Source organism: Mesoplodon bidens (genome assembly GCF_964165515.1).
Source record: "Mesoplodon bidens genome assembly, chromosome: 1".
Classification (NCBI taxonomy): domain Eukaryota; kingdom Metazoa; phylum Chordata; class Mammalia; order Artiodactyla; family Ziphiidae; genus Mesoplodon; species Mesoplodon bidens.
In genome coordinates this window covers 209,745,737-209,764,569 of record NC_138176.1, presented here as the reverse complement: position 1 = coordinate 209,764,569, position 18,833 = coordinate 209,745,737, and the positions used below count along the sequence as shown (strand labels likewise).

General features: G+C 38.0%; 1 protein-coding gene and 1 pseudogene across 2 annotated transcripts in view; one reads left to right on the top strand and one right to left on the bottom strand.

Moving 5' to 3' along the window:
* The window catches only part of UNC5C (unc-5 netrin receptor C), a 407,419-nt gene that overhangs the window by 89,730 nt on the left and 298,856 nt on the right, over positions 1-18,833 (top strand).
* On the bottom strand, positions 14,264-15,069 carry LOC308612416 (ubiquitin-conjugating enzyme E2 A-like; annotated as a pseudogene). The gene has a single exon. The product of its transcript is annotated as a ubiquitin-conjugating enzyme E2 A-like (transcript).

Sequence of the window (18,833 nt, the reverse complement as noted above, 5' to 3'; positions counted from 1 at the left end):
AACAAACTGATCTTAGACTGGAAAATTTGAACTCACTTCTAAGGATTGATTCTCCTAGTTTAGCACCACAAAGAAAGCTGTTCACATTTCTGAGTTGTGTAGGACAGAACTCCGGGAATGGGCTAGCAGGATTCTTGGCCCAGAGTCTTCTCAGGCAGAAATCAAGGTGTCAGCCTGACCTGTGCTGCAGTGCCTTCTAGGGTATAAGTCCTTGACCAGGGTCTTTGTTTGTTGGCAGAATTCAGTTCCTGTGGTTGTTAGACTGACATCCCTGTTTTCTTGCTGACTGTTAGTTCTTAAAAAGTGAATCTCTCTCTCTATCTCTCTTTCTCTTTCTCTCTCTCCCCTCTCACTCACTGTCAATCTCAATCTCTTTCTCTCCAATATGACTGAGATTCAGAATTAAATAGATAAAAATTTCAGTTTGACCCTAGTACCGCAGTTGCTGAAATATTAACATTAAATGTATAAACAGGAAATGTGAGTGCTCTTGTCTGGTTGGTTACTTGGAGTTCCCTTCCCAGACAAATGAAAAGTGACAAAGATGGTAAGAGTATTTGATATGGTCACCTCAATTCTTTGACAGCACAATTTGGTAAATGGATAAAGAGGACAAGGCAAGTCACTCTTTTCATGTTTGTTTATTTCAAGAGACAAATTTCTTAAAAGAGCGTCTCACAAAGCAATGTTCTATATGGAAAATGGTTCCCTTCTATACTTTAAAAAACGTATTTGCGTACAATCAGTGAAATAGCAGGTGTGAAAAAAAGGAAATAACAAAAAATAAGTGCATTCCTAATGTTTCTGAATTCAAGTTGAATAAACTCAAAAAACAGTATTGAATAGTGTGACATAGATTATTTTTTAAATGTGTACATAAACATGTAGGTGAAGACATTTTAAATTATGTCAACTGATTTGTAATTCATTCAGGAGTATCTATTAAGTATGTTAAAATGCATAGTATTTTCTGGGAACATTGAAGTTAGAGATGCTTGTGTTACTCTTATTAAATTTCTTTGATTTTAAGCACTTATGGACTTAGAAACTACTCTCATTTGCTTTTAATTTTCTAAACAATTTCATGTTTATATAGGAAATATAATTTTAATAGTATTTTTAAAAATCTCTTGTCAATTAATTTGTTATACCTATTAAATATGTAATTATATTTTTAAAAGAAAACCTTTCTGTTTATATCTAGGTACATAACTTTACCTTCTTCAACTTACCTGAACTTTCCAATGTCCAAATTTTGGATAAGTCCTTGAATATTTGTAATCTTTATATGCCTTGCTTCCAATATTTTTTTTTAATCAGAAAATACCTGTTATCTGAAGATCAAGTCTAAAAAAGCCACTCACTTCATTTTCAGGATTTATATTGAACATCAGCACCAAATTGCTATCTTGCATCCAAAAATTAAGAAATTTCTAATGACACAGTCAGTGAAAATGTATAGACTTATGACAGTTGAGTTTACCAAAGCAAATTAGTTTATTTCTACTATTGCTGTGGTTGAGTTCCTTCAACTCAGTGAGTTCTCTACGCCTACAACTGACTTTCCTGCAGTCCTATTATGCTATTTGTGCACAGTCCTCATACCTGTGGAATTTAAATGTGAAATTAACTTAGCCTGTAATTTTATTTTACTTGAGCAGATTTTCTTTTCCTGATTTTGTGATTTTAACCTCTCTTGGATAGTTGGTGGTCTGCTCTATTTGTTAATATTATACTCTGAATTAATGTTGCCTTATTATAATCATGACCATCATATAGAGAGCAATTAAAATGGGGAGGAAGAGATACCTCTACATAAGGGGAGGTTGTATGTTGTTAACCTGGGACAAAGCCCCTAACTGTCACCCACAAGCCTCGAGGGGCAGCAGTCATTATCTTAGCAAATAAATTAGCATCTGGGGCCTGGCTCTCACACTTGTGGTTTCAGACACCGGTGGATTCAGTCCTCTCTCGTGGGTATACTAAGGTATCAAACCAAAATTCCAATTTAAGATGGAAAACATAACCATTATATGGAGTGGAGTACTCCCATGGACCATAGTGGTGCATTCTCTCCCCATAGTCTAGACAGGTGGGAAGTCAAATGAATGCTAAGTTATTCAAATCTAATAAGAACTAATATCTCAAGGACAAGATTATCAAGGTCTGTATGACAAAAGCGTTTTGTCTCTGTAGGCAAATGTGCATGGAAAAATAAGTAATAAATGTTGCTTGGAATCAGGGCAAGGAGAATTAGGTAAATCATATGGCTCTGGGCCATTGCACAGAGCTACCAAATGCAGTAGAGGAGGTTTTGCTAGTGGAAAGGGAACAATACAAGCCCCTCATCTATCTCCAGTTTAGACATGACTTTGCCAATGGGAAGAAATTCATGAAGTTTATTGCCCAAAGCTCATACTCTCCTGAACAAAGTTTGGAAGATACTTTGAGTACTGACCTCTGTGACTCCTCTTTTAATATGATCTTATGGATGATTAATGGTCCTCTGCCTTCTCCAGGGATTGAGACACTTTTTTTTTTTTAATGGTTGGACTCTGTTTTGCTAATATTTTGTTGAGGATTTTTGCATCTATGTTCATCAGTGATATTGGCCTGTAGTTTTTTGTTGTTGTTGTTCTTGTTTTTTAAAGTATTTATTTATTTATTTATGGCTGTGTTGGGTCTTAGTTTCTGTGCGAGGACTTTCTCTAGTTGTGGCAAGCGGGGGCCACGCTTCATCGCTGTGCACAGGCCTCTCACTATCACAGCCTCTCGTTGCGGAGCATAGGCTCCAGACGCGCATGCTCAGTAATTGTGGCTCACGGGCCCAGCTGCTCCGCGGCACGTGGGATCTTCCCAGACCAGGGCTCGAACCCGTGTCCCCTGCATTGACAGGCAGATTCTCAACCACTGCGCCACCAGGGAAGCCTGAGACACTGTTTTTAATACATGTATACATTTTGCATAGCCCTTTCTTATTCCATTATGTTTCCATTTTGTAGTTTAAGAGGACAATATTTTATTGCTATTTTCAGGTTTGGGGGAATATCTCATTCTGGTCTGCAAATATTGGTAAGTATATATTTCTTAATGTCCTTTCCATAGACTTAATTATAAAATTAGAAATGTTCAGCAGATATTTGGGTACTGATATATTCAAATCATTAGAAAATGAGTTTTACATATACAGAAAATGTATATATATATATATATATATATATATGTAAAAAATATATGTTATTAACCACAACTGCAACCAGAACATGATTAATTCTAAGTCCCATTCTATGTTCAAGAACACCTAGTAGATATTTTCTGCTGGGTTAAAAAGTGAATCAGCTGGGGCTTCCCTGGTGGCGCAGTCATTGAGAGTCCGCCTGACGATGCAGGGGACGTGGGTTCGTGCCCCGGTCCGGGAAGATCCCACATGCTGCGGAGCAGCTGGGCCCGTGAGCCATGGCCGCTGAGCCTGCGCGTCCGGAGCCTGTGCTCCACAACGGGAGAGGCCACAACAGTAAGAGGCCCGCATACCACACACACAAAAAAAGTGAATCAGCTATATCTGCAACTTATTATATTACTTCTAATTCTCCTCTTCCTCAGTACACCGTTTCCCCTCCTCCACAAATCCCAGTTGCTTGTTTTCTTGCAAAGCTGCCAAGAAACTGTGAACAAATTTAACATCTGAATAACTGCTTGCTCTCTCAATGACCTTGAAACATTACTTGCATCATTAAAAATTCATAGAAAAGAATTTTTTTGAGAAGACTGACATATGTAATCATAGTACCTCCTGTTATGCTACTGTACTATTCCAGTCTTATGAACTTTAAAAATTATCTCAAAGACATTAACTTTGCTCTCGTCACCCAATTCTATCAAAAGTTTCTGATTTTTTTCAGAGAATAGCACTATTTTCTGCTAGACAGTAAGAAAGGTCAAACAGAAGACTGATTCTATAAATTTTTGTGGTATTTCACAATGACTGTTTCAAACAGTGACACAAAATTTCAAGTGAAGTATTTCGATTGTTTTTTTCATTGAGGTGAGGCTCACATAGCATACAATTAACCATTTTAAACTGTACAATTCAGTGGCACTTAGTGCATTCACAGTGTGTCTCTCTAGTTTCAGAACCTTTTCATCCCTCTAGAAGAAGGCCTTGTAATCACTCTCCAGGCCTCTCTCCTCCCTTCCCTTGGCAACCACTAACGTGTTCCCTGTCTCTATGGATTTACCTATTCTGGATTTCAACGGTTCTAATTGTAAATATGTATAAATTTTAAAATCTGTTTATGCGTTGATTTTATTCCCCATTTTTCTTGAGGAAAGAGATAGGGAGGAAAAGAATATAAAATCCTAAGAATAGGGCTTCCCTGGTGGTGCAGTGGTTGAGGGTCCGCCTGCCGATGCGGGGGATGCGGGTTCGTGCCCCGGTCCGGGGGGATCCCACGTGCCGCGGAGCGGCTGGGCCTGTGAGCCGTGGCTGCTCAGCCTGCGCGTCCGGAGCCTGTGCTCCGCAATGGGAGGGGCCGCGGCGGTGAGAGGCCCGCGTACCACACACACAAAAAATAAAAATTAAAATTAAAAAAAATCCTAAGAATAAGTTATGAAACATCTGACACGGTGGTAAAATGTCATCAGAAGAAGCCTTCTGATACCCCTTCCAGAGCGGGTACCACACTGTATTGTAATCATCTCCTTACTTGTCTGTTTCTCTTCTAGACTGAAATCACTGAACTTTTTTCACTTTAGCCCTAGTGCTTGGCGCTGTGCTTTCATACATTTGAATGCTTGCTGTTTGCTGAAGGGGATGGGAGGTGTGAAGAGAAGACATAGAGCTGGTTGATAATATTTTGCACTAAGTTAATAAGTAAATAATCATACTGGATCCCTCTTCTTTTCTTTTGTCTTTTCTTCTCTTTCCTTTCCTTTTTGTCTTTCTTCATTTCTTTCTCTCCCTTGCATGTGCGTGCGTGTGTATGTGGTTTTGTTTTTGAGGTCTGTTTTCCAGAAGTTACTTTGAAGAATATAGACTTGGTTCCAAAATGTATTTATAGAATTAAAATCGGCCTTACCTTCATTTGTCCAACATTTAGCTTTATTGGCATACCGGCAGTAATTATGATCGTGTAGATTACTGTCTAACATGTGACAGAGCATCAATTATCTGGGCAACGCAGTCTGGTTTTGTTCTGTCTCTTTTCTTTCTTTAGGCGTTCTGTCCTCTTGGTACAGCCTTTGTCTTCCAACTCCAGCCCCATCCCCTTGCCCAAAGCATTAATACTCAGTCTGGTGGGATCAGTCACTGAACACTAGGTGCTACATTGAAAGACACATAGTTAGAATAGTGCCTATGAAAAAGGGAGAAAAACTAGATCTAAGTCACTTCCTTCTGTATAATTTCCCTAAAATATGATTTTTATTTTGCATGGGATAGTGGGAAACACGATCATTTAAAAACCCAGTGTCGGGCTTCCCTGGTGGCGCAGTGGTTGAGAGTCCGCCTGCCAATGCAGGGGACATGGGTTCGTGCCCCGGTCCAGGGAGATCCCACATGCCGCGGAGCGGCTGGGCCCGTGAGCCATGGCCGCTGAGCCTGCGCTTCCGGAGCCTGTGCTCCGCAACGGGAGAGGCCACCACAGTGAGAGGCCCGCATACCGCAAAAAACAAAAAACAAACAAACAAAAACCCAGTGTCGATCCCATTCAGTTTCCTACAAGGCAGCTCTCTTTGGGTAGACAAATTGCCAACCATGGAGAACCGTGGCTATCATTTCAGCAATGGCTAAGATGAGCATTTTCCTTTCCCTTACCTTAGTTTTCACTTCATGCTTGAGGATAATTCCACTAATGCTGGCAGATCTGTTTGTTGTGTCTGAAAAAAGTCAGTGGGATATAATAGCCTTTTCCATAATTCTTTAAACATCAGTGTCTATGAGCCCTCATTCTGTGTTAGTTTAGACAGACCGCTCCTTCACAGGTGGGGCGTTAGGAGTGTATTTTAATCTTCCGTTTCCAAGGTTCTGTGAAGATACCTCTGATTTATGGGCAAGAATAGGTCACTGTTGATTTCACTGAATTCCTAAGGAAATTGTTTTCTGCTCATTTTGTCTTTCCTCTGGGTAACACATCACATTATCGTGTTTGGGGGTGTCTGCTTCTTGCTGCTCAGCACCATTAACATACATCTGGGCCACCCTTTGTGTGGAACTGTCCCCTGGTGAAACCCTCAGTGGTCTGGGATAGAGGAAGACTGCAATTTACAGAGTCCATTATCACCTCTGGACGTGTAGAATGATAATGGAAGTGACAGAGGTGCAGCTGAAAATTGGCTCTTAATATTTTATGTGCTCAAACAAAGGATTAGAAATCTCATGCTGCTCTTTAGGGAAAATGAAGTATGTGGGATTTTTTTTTCTATTAGCAAGTTAGATGCAAAAGGTTGACTGCAGGGTTTCAAAGAAAGTATTATAGCACATTCATTTTGTGTTAACCAATACTTCTCACTGGAGGTTTACAGAGAGAAAAAAAAAAAACAACAACTTCTGCATGAAACATTAAAGTATGGGAACAAAGTATATCCAACATTGAAGCAAAGTTTTAGAACTAACAATTCTAAAATAATGCACCATATACATTACCACCTTGTTTTAACTGCTGTGTTATGTCTAAAACATCATAAATATTTGCCTAAAAAGATTATCTTCAAATTTGGGGTTTTTGTTTCTCATTTTTCCCCCAACATATATTTCTTCTGACTTACAACTTAGGATAAAATTTCAAGAGCAGTCATTGCCACATTGATTTTGAAAACAGAAATTCTATCAGAATTTTTAAATGTTTAAGACATATAAGATAGAAAATAAATACAGTTTCTGAAACAGTCATATTAATAATTTAACATTTATCTTAGTAGATTACAGTGCTTATAATAGCACTGAAGAGATGCTTGTTAAAATAATTCTTTCTTGAAAAATGTAGTTTCTGACTTGACTAAGATGAGACACAATACAGTGCCCTTTTCATAAGTGTTTTATTACTTGTCACCCATCTTATTTCAGACAAAACAAGAGTATCAAGGTAATAGATTTTCTTAATAATAAAAGACTAAATATTATTGAAATTTAGCAAATGTTAAGTCCCGTCTGTACTTCCTTGATGGATATTTATGATATCAAGGATTTCTAAGTTGTCTACTTTACCAATAGAGTGTACCTAATGTACACTAATTGACATTACTATATCACTGTTACCTGATGATTAATATGTCTAGATTTTACATTTTGAGGCATTTGGAGATGATGGAATAAGCCTGGTGGGGTGTTTCTTCAGTTGCTTTTCAGAAATGACAGCCTACTTTCTCTTATATGTTTCTGTCAGTGTTTCTTTTCTGGATATGAAGATCAGTTTACTCAACTGTGCTTAGGAAAAGAGTTTCAAGTTGCTGTGGTGGATTCCAAGCCTCATTTAAATCAGCAATGCCTGCCTTTTGAATAAGGTCTCTGTAGATCAGTTTATTTAGATGTGTCATTTGATTTAGTTGCCACTGACAGGATCAATGTAACAAGACTCCAGATTGAGATTTAAGGAGAATTCTAAATACTACAAACACCCTGTCAGTGATGCTCAAGGAACTACTTGGATTATAAATTTCTCATATTTTCGACACAAATGAAGTCTTTATATTGTATGGAATCATTATTAGTTAATATCATTCAGTTTTATCACTACAAAGTTATTGAGCATTATATGCCAAGCAAAATTTTAGGCACTTTTATATATATTCTCTATATGACATTAGTCTTTTGGGGCTTCCAAGTTTATGAGGGAAAAGATGGTTACCTTGGGCACTGTTAGCCTGAGAGCTAATCCAGTTCCTGGAAATTAATAAAAACTCAACAAATATTTGTTAATGAGAAAGAGCATTACTTTATTTAATTCTAGACATGATAACAGGATAACTATGTAAACATTTTAAGGGGCAGTTTCATTAAAGATCTGGAGTTCTGGTATTGATGACAGGGCAGTGGTCCTCTCTTTGCTTTTGGGTACCTAGAATGTAAACAAATAGAATTCCAGAGATAAAAACTTCTTCAACAAATTGGGGCTTAGCTGGTTTGCTATTTAGCGGTGAGCCAGGTAGCAGTGGTCTTTCCTTTAGTTATCAGATACAGTTGCTCCCTCTGGGTCTTGCCAGGTCTAGAACAAAGTGTCAATATTTAAAGTGTCTTTTTTTCCTTTTTAAGTAATTGAATCGTACGATGAGAAAATATTCATCTCAAAAGAGTGTATCTGTTGCTGACAGCTTTTCTATGTAAAAATGTATTTCCCAGGTGTTATTACATTACCATACCTCTGTGTTAAAAATCTGCAGGCATTATTGGTAGTTGTAATTTATCAAAGGAAAATATGTAGAAAATCCCATTACTTCACACTTTCTCACCCTACTGAACGTTATGAAGACTTGGAACAGGTCTGCATCCATTGCCACCATTTTCTCTCAGCTCCACGCTGAGGTAGAGCTGCTCTGTGCACTGTACATCTGGTAAAACCAGGCCAGGAAAGCAGGATATGGAGACTTTTTATAGTCTATCCGTAAATTGCTCCATTGTGTGGCATCATTAGAATTTATTTTATTTATATATGTATAATATATATGTAAACTACATATATAGTCCACAGATGAGGGAAGTAAGGCCCAGCTAGTCTGTATGGTTTGCCCCTGATCACGAGATTTTCAAATGTTGCACGTGGGGCTAAAACCCTTGCTCAGAGTTCTTCTGCAGAAGCTATAGTGCAGTGTCCAGAAACCAGGCTTAGGTGTCTTTTTTGAGTGAGAGAAGGTCTTGACCATAGGAGAAGTCACACTCTAAACTGGACATTAGCTAAAAAATTGTGAGCATGGAAGTGATTGTTTCCTCTATGGGCAAAGTCCTCCTTCTCACTTTCACTGATCGAAGCTGTATCCATCCTATAGGATCAGCTCCCAAGCCCCTTCTTCCTGGAAGAAGAGCCTTTTCCCTGCAGATTCCTTTTCCTCTGTTATAATATTCTTCACAGGCTGCCTTGTGGTAACCTTTTTTGTTTTCTATCATTGTGTCTCAATGAATCTACAGTTAGGCAGGCCTGAATTTTAATCTCAGATCTGCCACTTTAAATTAGCTGTGTGTCACTGGGCAAGTTGCTAAATTTTCTAGTGTAACTTTCCTTGTTTATAAATTAGGTCACCTGCTTCATAGTCGAGTTTTCAAGCTTAAAACATGTAAATAGCTTTGCAAAATGTGTGACACAGAGTAAGTGCTCAGTAAGTACTAGCTATTATTATTTTTGGCCTTTGTATCTCACTAGAGTTTAATTCAGATATTCATCTGTCTATGAATCTAACACACTACTTGGATATTGGCTTTTTTAAAGAATATCTATCTAATCTCCAACTATTCAGCTATTACTAGACAAACTAGATTCAGGTCTAAGCAAATGTTTCTAGATAAAATGTAATATTTTCAACATGCTATATAGGAACTCTTTTATCTTGATTCCATGGTTCAAGGTACTATGAATATATTTTAAAATAATTTTTATAGAGAGTTAATTCTTTTTTTTTTTTTTTTTTTTTTTTTTGCGGTATGCAGACCTCTCACTGTTGTGGCCTCTCCCGTTGCGGAGCACAGGCTCCGGACGCGCAGGCTCAGCGGCCATGGTTCACGGGCCCAGTCGCTCCGCGGCATGTGGGATCCTCCCGGACCGGGGCACAAACCCCTGTCCCCTGCATCGGCAGGTGGACTCTCAACCACTGTGCCACCAGGGAAGCCTAGAGTTAATTCTTGATTGGGGTCAGAGAAAGAGATGAGCATAGACAATGTTAAGCCCCACTCAGTCTACTGAACTGTGCATAGGGAATGAGAGAGAAATGCAGCAAGGACCACCTGGTGAATGGATAGCCAAGATTCAGCAGTGGTGCCCGAGCCATACTCAGTCAAGAGACATATTTAATGCTCCACTATTTACAAACCAGAAAATGAATTGATTTTTAAATTGTGGTATCATTTACATAGAGTCAAATCCCCCTTTTTAGTTTACAGTTCTGTGTGATTTGACAAACACGTTCAGTTATGTAACCATCACAGTTGTGTAGCCAACACAATCAAGATATACAACACTTATCACTGTCACTGAATCTGGAAATAGGCAGGCCTAAGTTTAATTCTTGGATCTGCCATTTTCAGGCTGCTGGTCATTGACTACTTCCCTCACATCCAAAATATGGCTTCATGTCCACTTTTTGCCAGTCCCTTTCTTTACTCCCAGCTTCTGGCAATACTTAGCTGTTTCCTGTCCCTATAGTTTTGCCTTTACCAGAATGTCATATAAATATAATCATATAGCAGCTTATTTCTCTGGTTTCTTTCATTTAGCATCAATATTTGATATTCACCCAAATTTTTGTGTATGTCAGTAGTTAATTCCTTTCGTTCCTAAGTAGTGTTCCATTGTATGGATGTATCATGGTTTGTTTATTCACTCACCAGTTGAAGGTTGCCTACAGTTTTTAGTAATTATGAGTAAAAACACTACAAGCATTTGTGGACAGGTTTTTTAAGTTTTTATTTCTCTTGGGTAAATACCTAGAAGTGGATTGCTGGGTCACATGGTAAGTGTTTTGGACTATTTCTTAGAGTGATTTTTAAAAAAAATATAATGAAAGACATACTGATTTTTTAATTGAAAAATTATAGATTTACTCTGACTCATAATATTAAGCATCGGGTAAGATTTTCTTAAATAGTCATCATCTTGAGCATTGCTTATTGAGTATTGAGTAATTATTATATGTAGGAGTTTGTATTATGTGATCCTTCAGATCATCACCATATAGAGTGCTAATTTTCCCTGATTCAGGCAACTATGGATTCTCATCTTCTATTTTGTAGATTTTTTCCTTCTATCTTTACAACCTGCTTTCAGTTTGCCCTCTGGCTACCTCTTGCTGCACTCTGCCCTTCTTATTTACTATGTTTTATCTATTGCTTAACAGTATATTTGACTAAGTAACTTGTTAAATTGTTGGTTACTTAAGAACAGATAAGCTGTGAACAAGGGCCTGTCTCTTTTAGTCACTCTAGAGAAGACGTCTCCTTTTTTCATTTTAAATACTTTTCATAAAATCTTCTTTTGTAAAAACCAACCTCTTCTTTGCAGGTTCTTTGTCATCTTCCAGAAACTTTATATTCTTGATAAGTAACTCCTGGTGGTACTATCTTAATGATAACATAAATTCACATCCCAATTGTACCCTCTCTTCCACTCCAGCAGTGAATACCCATCCTGCCCAAGGTTACTTAAGACTTACTTCCTTCCTCTTCAAGAACGTATCTGGATGACTCCATTGATCTTGATTTCTCTAACTCAGATTGTTTAAAAAACTTATCTACTGCTTTATTACAGACTCTGTTTCATAATAATTTTAGGCTTATCTTAGCAACCAAATTGCCAAAAACTTTCACATTCTTCTCTGAAATGCTTCCCTGTGCACTAGATATACCAACCAATTGTCAAACCAATAAATATTTATAGATATTATTATTGATTAGATAGTATAAAGCAACATTACTGAGAGCATTTTCTTACTGAATTTGCATACCTAATGTTCTGAGTCTATCACAGGGTGCTATTAAAAAACAGACCCTACATTCTGGCTGTTGCTGTCACAGGGTGATAAAAAAAAAGCCCTATCTGATTCCAGATGGAATGCAACAGACACCTAAGCCGTATTCAGCTACACCCGCCTCCCTTTTTCACCATTACTCACCTAAAAGAAAAAAAAAAGAATCCATTCCTTTAACTAATGTGTCTAAGAAAAGAAAGAAGGGGGGACAGATGGAATTAAGGAGTAAAAAGTAAGAATGAAAATGATATATACTTACATGTAAGGAGGGAACATAAAACCTTGCTTATTTAGTTTGCAAAGCCTCCCCTGCAATTTGATGCATATTTGATATATGAATTGTCTGTAAACTCTCTCCTTTGCAAAAAGAGAAAAGCAAAAGACAAATAATAATGAAAATAAGTTGAGTGAGGTGACAACTTTGTCATTTTGTTAAATTGGATTTGCTCTCTACTTCCCTTCCAGAATGACCCAAGCACCCAAAGCTCGGCCTCCACCACCGTCAGTTTAGTTTCCTCCAACGTTATTAAACCCTGCCGTGAGAGTTCCATTATAATAATTCTACTAAGAGGCACTATTTATATGCTTCTTGGTACATTTCTAAATATATTTGAAGACTGAGTCTAATATTTCAGTTAATTTTTTAATGGAAACAAAATCTTGGATTTGCACAATGGTGATGTTCCCCCGAAAACACATAAATATCAGAGCTAGACCAGAGGCACTGAGTACCAGTAGCCACTGGAAGAAAGAATTATTAATCCACTGCTCCAACCTGAGTACCATTCTCCTTAAACCTGTGGTACTTTTAATGTCCCCTTGGCTAATCGTACAGGTTCCTAAAGGACTTCTCAAGGCAATCCATTCCTGCTACCTGTTGTCAGACAACAGGTTTTATAAATGGGATTGCTGAGGCCCAGAGTTAACTTCCCAAGATCCTGTAGTGAATAAAGGAAGATGAGGTTAATGAGAAGCAGGTCTCCATCTAACCAGTGCTGTTTTCACTGTAAAAACCCCTGTTAACAAGGGTAACCCCAATTCTGTTGCTTGTCGTCCATTTTCAATATAATGTATAAAGAAATTTTTGTGCTCTCAAACTTTCAGTAGACTATCAGTATATATGGAGATGTACTATTTTAATAGCCATCACCATGATAAAAGACTAAGGAATTCATTCTGAAGTAATTAAAAAGGGTGATGGAGTCTTTTTTTTAAAGGTTATTTTTATTTACAAGTTTTGAAAAATGTACATTTTTTACATGGGTTATTCGTGCAAAGTTAGATTTAGAAGAGTGATAAATGCACAAAAGGTGGCAATGGACCATCAGACAAAACATTTACAAGCCTTGTCCCACACTGCTACTTAAAGATACTGTCCATCTAAAAATATACATATCAAAAGAAAGATTGCAAGTATTGACTGTAAGGTTCTTATAGTACTGAAAGGGAGGAAGAAACTAAAGCATGCAGCATTAACTGAGGATTTGAGTGGAAAATAGTTTGCCACAGATATGTTCCCTTCCTTGGGTTAATTAAAACTAAAAAAAACAAGGAGGGATTATAATTTGTTTTTCTAAGGTAGCACTGCTCCTTTAAAAAGATTAAAGGATCTCCAACCTTCCCTAGCTTAAAAACTAATGATTGGCTCCAGTCCTCTGTTCCCCCACCTCTTTAAAAAGTGAAAATCCAGAAGACTTCAGTACTCTGAAACTTAGCTTGGATGTGTCCAGTGAATACCTTGCAAGGGGAGGATTTGTCAGTTATTATGATTGCTGCACTCCTTTGACTGAGTCCTTTAACATTCTCCTTCCTACCAATAAAAAACAAAATTCATGTTGTTTAGATCTTAGTATCGTAGCCTTTTTAGCTTCCATTGCTCTTTTAAAATGGATGTTTATATGGATTTGTTTCCCTGTTTTCTATAGGCCATATTCCAAAAATTCACTTCTAAATCCAACACAAGTGAAGGACCAGCCAGGGAGAAACGCTTCAGCAATCATTCTGTTAAAAATAACATTCCGGTCATCAAGCTATGCATAAGCACCACTTGTAAAACAATTCATTTGAAAAGGTTAGTGTAGGGCTTCCTTGGTGGCGCAGTGGTTGAGAGTCCGCCTGCCGATGCAGGGGACACGGGTTCGTGCCCCGGTCTGGGAAGATCCCACATGCTGTGGAGCGGCTGGGCCGGTGAGCCATGGCCGCTGAGCCTGTGCGTCTGGAACCTGTGCTCCGCAACGGGAGAGGCCACAACGGCGAGAGGCCCACGTACCGCAAAAAAAAAGAAAAAGCTTAGTATAAGGTACAGTAACACAGTACTGCCCTAAAACTGAAAATGAGATACAACAGAAAAGGAATGAAGCATTAGTCATTTTTGCATGTAACCCAGGTACAGTACCTTTGATCTCGTAGAGGGTGTGTTCTGATGTTTAAGGAGGGGTTAGAAGGGGTAGGAAAAGCTTGGTAAGGGAGGATGAAAACAGCACAACAGCTATTTTGCTTTTAATAAAGCAAATGTAATGACACTGAAGAATAGGAAGGTGATAAACACATCAATATATATTTTTCTTATGACCAGCTTCTTCTCTTCCTGCACCCGGGTCAACAGTCACACCAGCTCTGTTCTACTGTCGCAGAAACATGTTTTTCATACTCCTGCTTGTTCTCCTGGTGCAACTGAGCAGCCTGGCTGTTTGCTGGACTATTGGGATTGTATGGATGTTAAAATGGAAGACACATCATAGGTTGGACTCCAACGGTTCTGAAGTATGTCCAGACATATACTACCATCTGCATAGACATTTGGATGAAACATCTTAGAGACAAATCTAACCGTAGGTGGCTTATTCGGATATTCTTCAGTGAATTCTATTGTAACAGGGTCCCCCTTCAGGCTCAAAAATGACGGTGTTCCAAACCATGACGTTGTTCTCAGACGAAGCCCCGCTGACTCCGGCTGGAGGATCCTCCTGTAACCCTTTTTTTTTTTTTTTTTTTTTTTTTTGTGGGCCTCTCACTGTTTTGGGCTCTCCCGTTGCGGAGCACAGGCTCCGGGTGCGCAGGCTCAGCGGCCATGGCTCACGGGCCCAGCCGCTCCGTGGCATGTGGGATCTTCCCGGACCGGGGCACAAACCTGTGTCCCCTGCGTCGGCAGGCAGACTCTCAACCACTGTGCCACCAGGGAAGCCCTCCTGTAACCTCTTGAAGTCCCTCACGAGGTGCCGCTGAGCCGGGGTGGACGCGTCTCTAGCGGGGTCAGGGGTGGGGCATACACCGAGATCTGGGGTCCCCACGGGCGGTAAGGTGGCCGGGGAGGCTGAAGAAGCCGAAGGAGCTGAGGGGGAAGTGCCCAGAAGAACCACACTGCCTCTCCAAAAGGGTGATGGAGTCTTAATGGATTAATATAAGATTATATATGTAAAAAACATTCATGATTTAATTTAAAAATTTTCTAAACTTGGCTTGAGTTTAGTGAAAAATATAGTATTTGTATCATACAGGAAGGAACAGTTCAAATCCTATTAGCATTTAGACTTAAAATTCAATAATCCCACAGAAACCCAAATAAAGAACGATATTTTAAAACAACAGCAAATTTATAACCCAAATAAACTTTGCTATCCTCCCTTAAAACTGGTAAAATTCTATTTAGAAACATCAGTTTTCACACTGTAGTTCTGAAAAAGTATAAACTTAAAATAAAAGAATAAAATAACAAAAGGGAATATTGATGAAAACCAAATTTTCAGTAAGTTCCAAAAGGAGGAATTACTTATTAAATTCTCAGAGGTTGTAGATTCCACCGAGGCTGGGTAGGGGAAAGAGGACCAGCCAATTGCTTTGATTGTTCATATAATACCTAAGTATATTTAGGTTAGCAGATAGCATTAGATCATTCACAGGAATCTCTTGAAAGTTAGTAAGGCTTAAGGAAAGAGTATTTCAAACACTAATTCATACTGTGAGTAGAAAAAAATAGGTAGCTTATTGCCCTTTTGTAACTTCTAATTACACTTGAAAAATAACAACAAAAACAAGCAAAGGCCTCTGAGCCTTCTGTAATCTTTCAGTGGCCTCTGCCTGACTGTGTCCTGTCTAATCTGGTCAGTACCATTCTCTTGCTGTGTCACACTGGCCTCCTGATGTCTCTTGGCCTATCCAAGCTGGTTCCCAGTTCAAGCCTTCTGCATTAGCTGTTCCCTCTCCTGGGGATATTCTCAGGGCAGAATGCTTCCTTATTACCATCTAGTCCTTTCCTGACCAGTCCCACTAAAATATCACCAACTTCCAACTTGCTTTCCCTCCAGTTAGCTTACTTCTTTGTATGTTCCCTCCAACTAGAAAGTAAGCTCTTTGAGGGCAAGGACTGTCTTGTTCATCATTATGTCCCCTAACCCTAGGAAACACCTGCCTGGATTATTAATATGATAAATAGTACAGGAAGAAACTATTCATAGTATATATTTATATGAATATGTGCACGGGACTTCTATGAAAAAAGTAAAGGACACATCTACATATATTACTAATTATTTAGAATATATTGCTGATTATTCTTTGTTGGATAGCTATTATTTTACCTCACCAAAATTTTTCCAAGTACAAATGTTAGAGGCAGAAGAGAACATACATTGTTAAAAAATAGTAGGGACCTTCAAGACTTTGTAATTTGGTTTCTTTCTCTCCACCTCTGTTGTACGGTTAAGGTAAATGGGATCCAAAAAGGTGACAATAGTGCACTGGGTCACATGTTTGGTAAACTAGACAAGCCATTCTCCAAACTGGGCTTCTGAATGGAAGTCAGTTGAACATCCTTTCTGCTTATCCAGGCTGTCTTTCTTTCCTCTGTGCAGGATGAGCCATTGATCTACCTGCCTGGCATCTCTTGGTCTAGGTAGTTTCCTATACTAGTTGGCTTCATGTAAGTGACTTATTCTGAAACAGTGCTTAAGAGTCCAGACTTCAGAAACAGACTGTCTGGTCTGAATCCTGACTGTACTATTCACTAGATGTAATATCCTAGTTAAGTACGTTACGCAACTGTGTTTCAGTTAATTCGCCCATAAAACAGTGATAGCAGTACTTATTTTTTTCTCTGAGAATTAAATAAAACAATTTATGTAATTAAAACAGTTATTATATGTATTTTTTATAAGGGCTTTAAAACATTTGTAGAGTTATTTTGGATAAATAAAAATTGAGTACTAACATATTAAACAAATAATACCTGGCAAAAGTAATTTAGAAATTTCTTTGTTAAATATTGATTTAGGAAAAAAGCACCCTGGACAGATTTTTTACCACAAACCAAGGAGTTCTCTTTTACCATTCATTAAATGTAAAACAATTTTAGTATTGTCTTTTGAAACATACAGTTTTAAATTTACTACAAGGAAAGTAATAAATTCATTTGAAGTCCATTATGAATGATTTTTATATTATGTCTTGCATTAGCAGTGCCATTGCTTCTTTTCATTAAGCCAGGTAATGAGGAGATAGATGTATTTGACTCTTCAGGAAATGGATAGAAACAAGATGCAAAAATGGAAGTCTGCTGGCTTTAAATTGCAGTTAGCCCCTTTGTATCCATTTTTGATCCAGTTTCTCAAGCACTCTTGAATTTAAGCAACCTCCATGAAGGAATGCTTTTGTGTCAAAAACTAAATTTAGATATCAGGAATTCTAAATTCTAATATTAGTTACTAAGTCTATTTCCAATGGCCTGATAAGTTTTTTTTTAAGTTTTTGTTCCTCTTCTTTTTAAAATCAGTTGAGTATGGCTTAAGTTTAATATTTGTGAAGTCCTTTTATATTCTTCAGATGAGTGACTCTATATAAATGCAAGATATTGTTACTTCTCAGGAGTGTTATAAAAATTACTTAATGTTTGTAAAATACATTGAAGATGAAAATTGAGATATAAGCACTAAGTGTAAGTTTTATTTATTAAAGAAAACCATGTTAGAGCTAAGTTTGCTGATGAACACTTTTTAAATTTTATTTCCCTGAACTCCTTTCAAAAGTTCACTGAGGCATGCATGCCATGCTATTCAAGCACTTCAGGAATCTTTCCCTTCTTTTTCTTTCCCCCCTTTTTTTGTTTTGTTTGTTTTGTTTTCTTTAGCGTCAGGTCTCAGGAATTTTAATTTTCTCTTCTTAACCATCACCATTATAAACATCTAGAAACCTATATGTAACATTTTAACATTGTATGCAAATGAGATTAGCTGTGTATGTACTGTTGCCTTTTTACTATAAAGAAATAAGTAGAGTTTGCTACTCAGACTTTATTTATTAATTAAAATCATACCGATATTTGAAATAATTATGAGAGTATTGAGAGAGACTCTTAACGTCCTCTCTTGATGGTAAATGATGTGAATGATCACTACTAACTGTTGAAAGTTATGAAAAAGTGGTCTGTTTCTCACATTTCTCACATTTAGAGAGCAAAATACCTTTTTTAGATGTGACTAAGTTCACCTGGGGTATCTCTTTTTTTGTTTTCATTCCTTCTCTAATACTAGTGGTGGTGGTGGGGGGACCAATAAACACAGATAAGTGACCTCCCACTGAAAATAATCTGTAATCTGGTATCTCCGTTTATCTATCCCATTACATATATTTCTGGCATCTCTGTCCATGTAGAACAACAGTGAGCCTATCTGTGATTTTTACCTGTCCAAACAGTAACACAAACAAAAATCACTGAAGGTAGCTGCCCTGCCAAACAAAGAATGGAAGTGGCAGAAATGCCAATAAAAAGCAGAAACAGCAACCATTGGCCAAATCTGTGGCCACAGAGAGCTGGAAGACAGGAGAGAAATGTGAAGGAGAGAAAACAGACAATCGGTATTATGGGTGTGGAAGCCTTTGGCTTGTCTTCTCCTTCTGCACCCTTCTCTCTCCCTTTCTAATATTTCAACCTCTGGTAAGGGGTGGGTGAAGGAGCAGTGCTATGAGATGACAAGAGAAAGACTGACATTCCATTTCCTTGTGCTTGTGGGGTCACTACACACTCTGACATATGGGTTTATGTTTCCCACCCAGTTAGCCAGCCAAATGGGAATGTTCATTGTTTTAAGAAAATCCAAGTTGACATCAGAATCTCCTAAATTTATTTGCCCTCAGAACACTTTTTTTTTCCTGAAACACCATTAACATCCTAC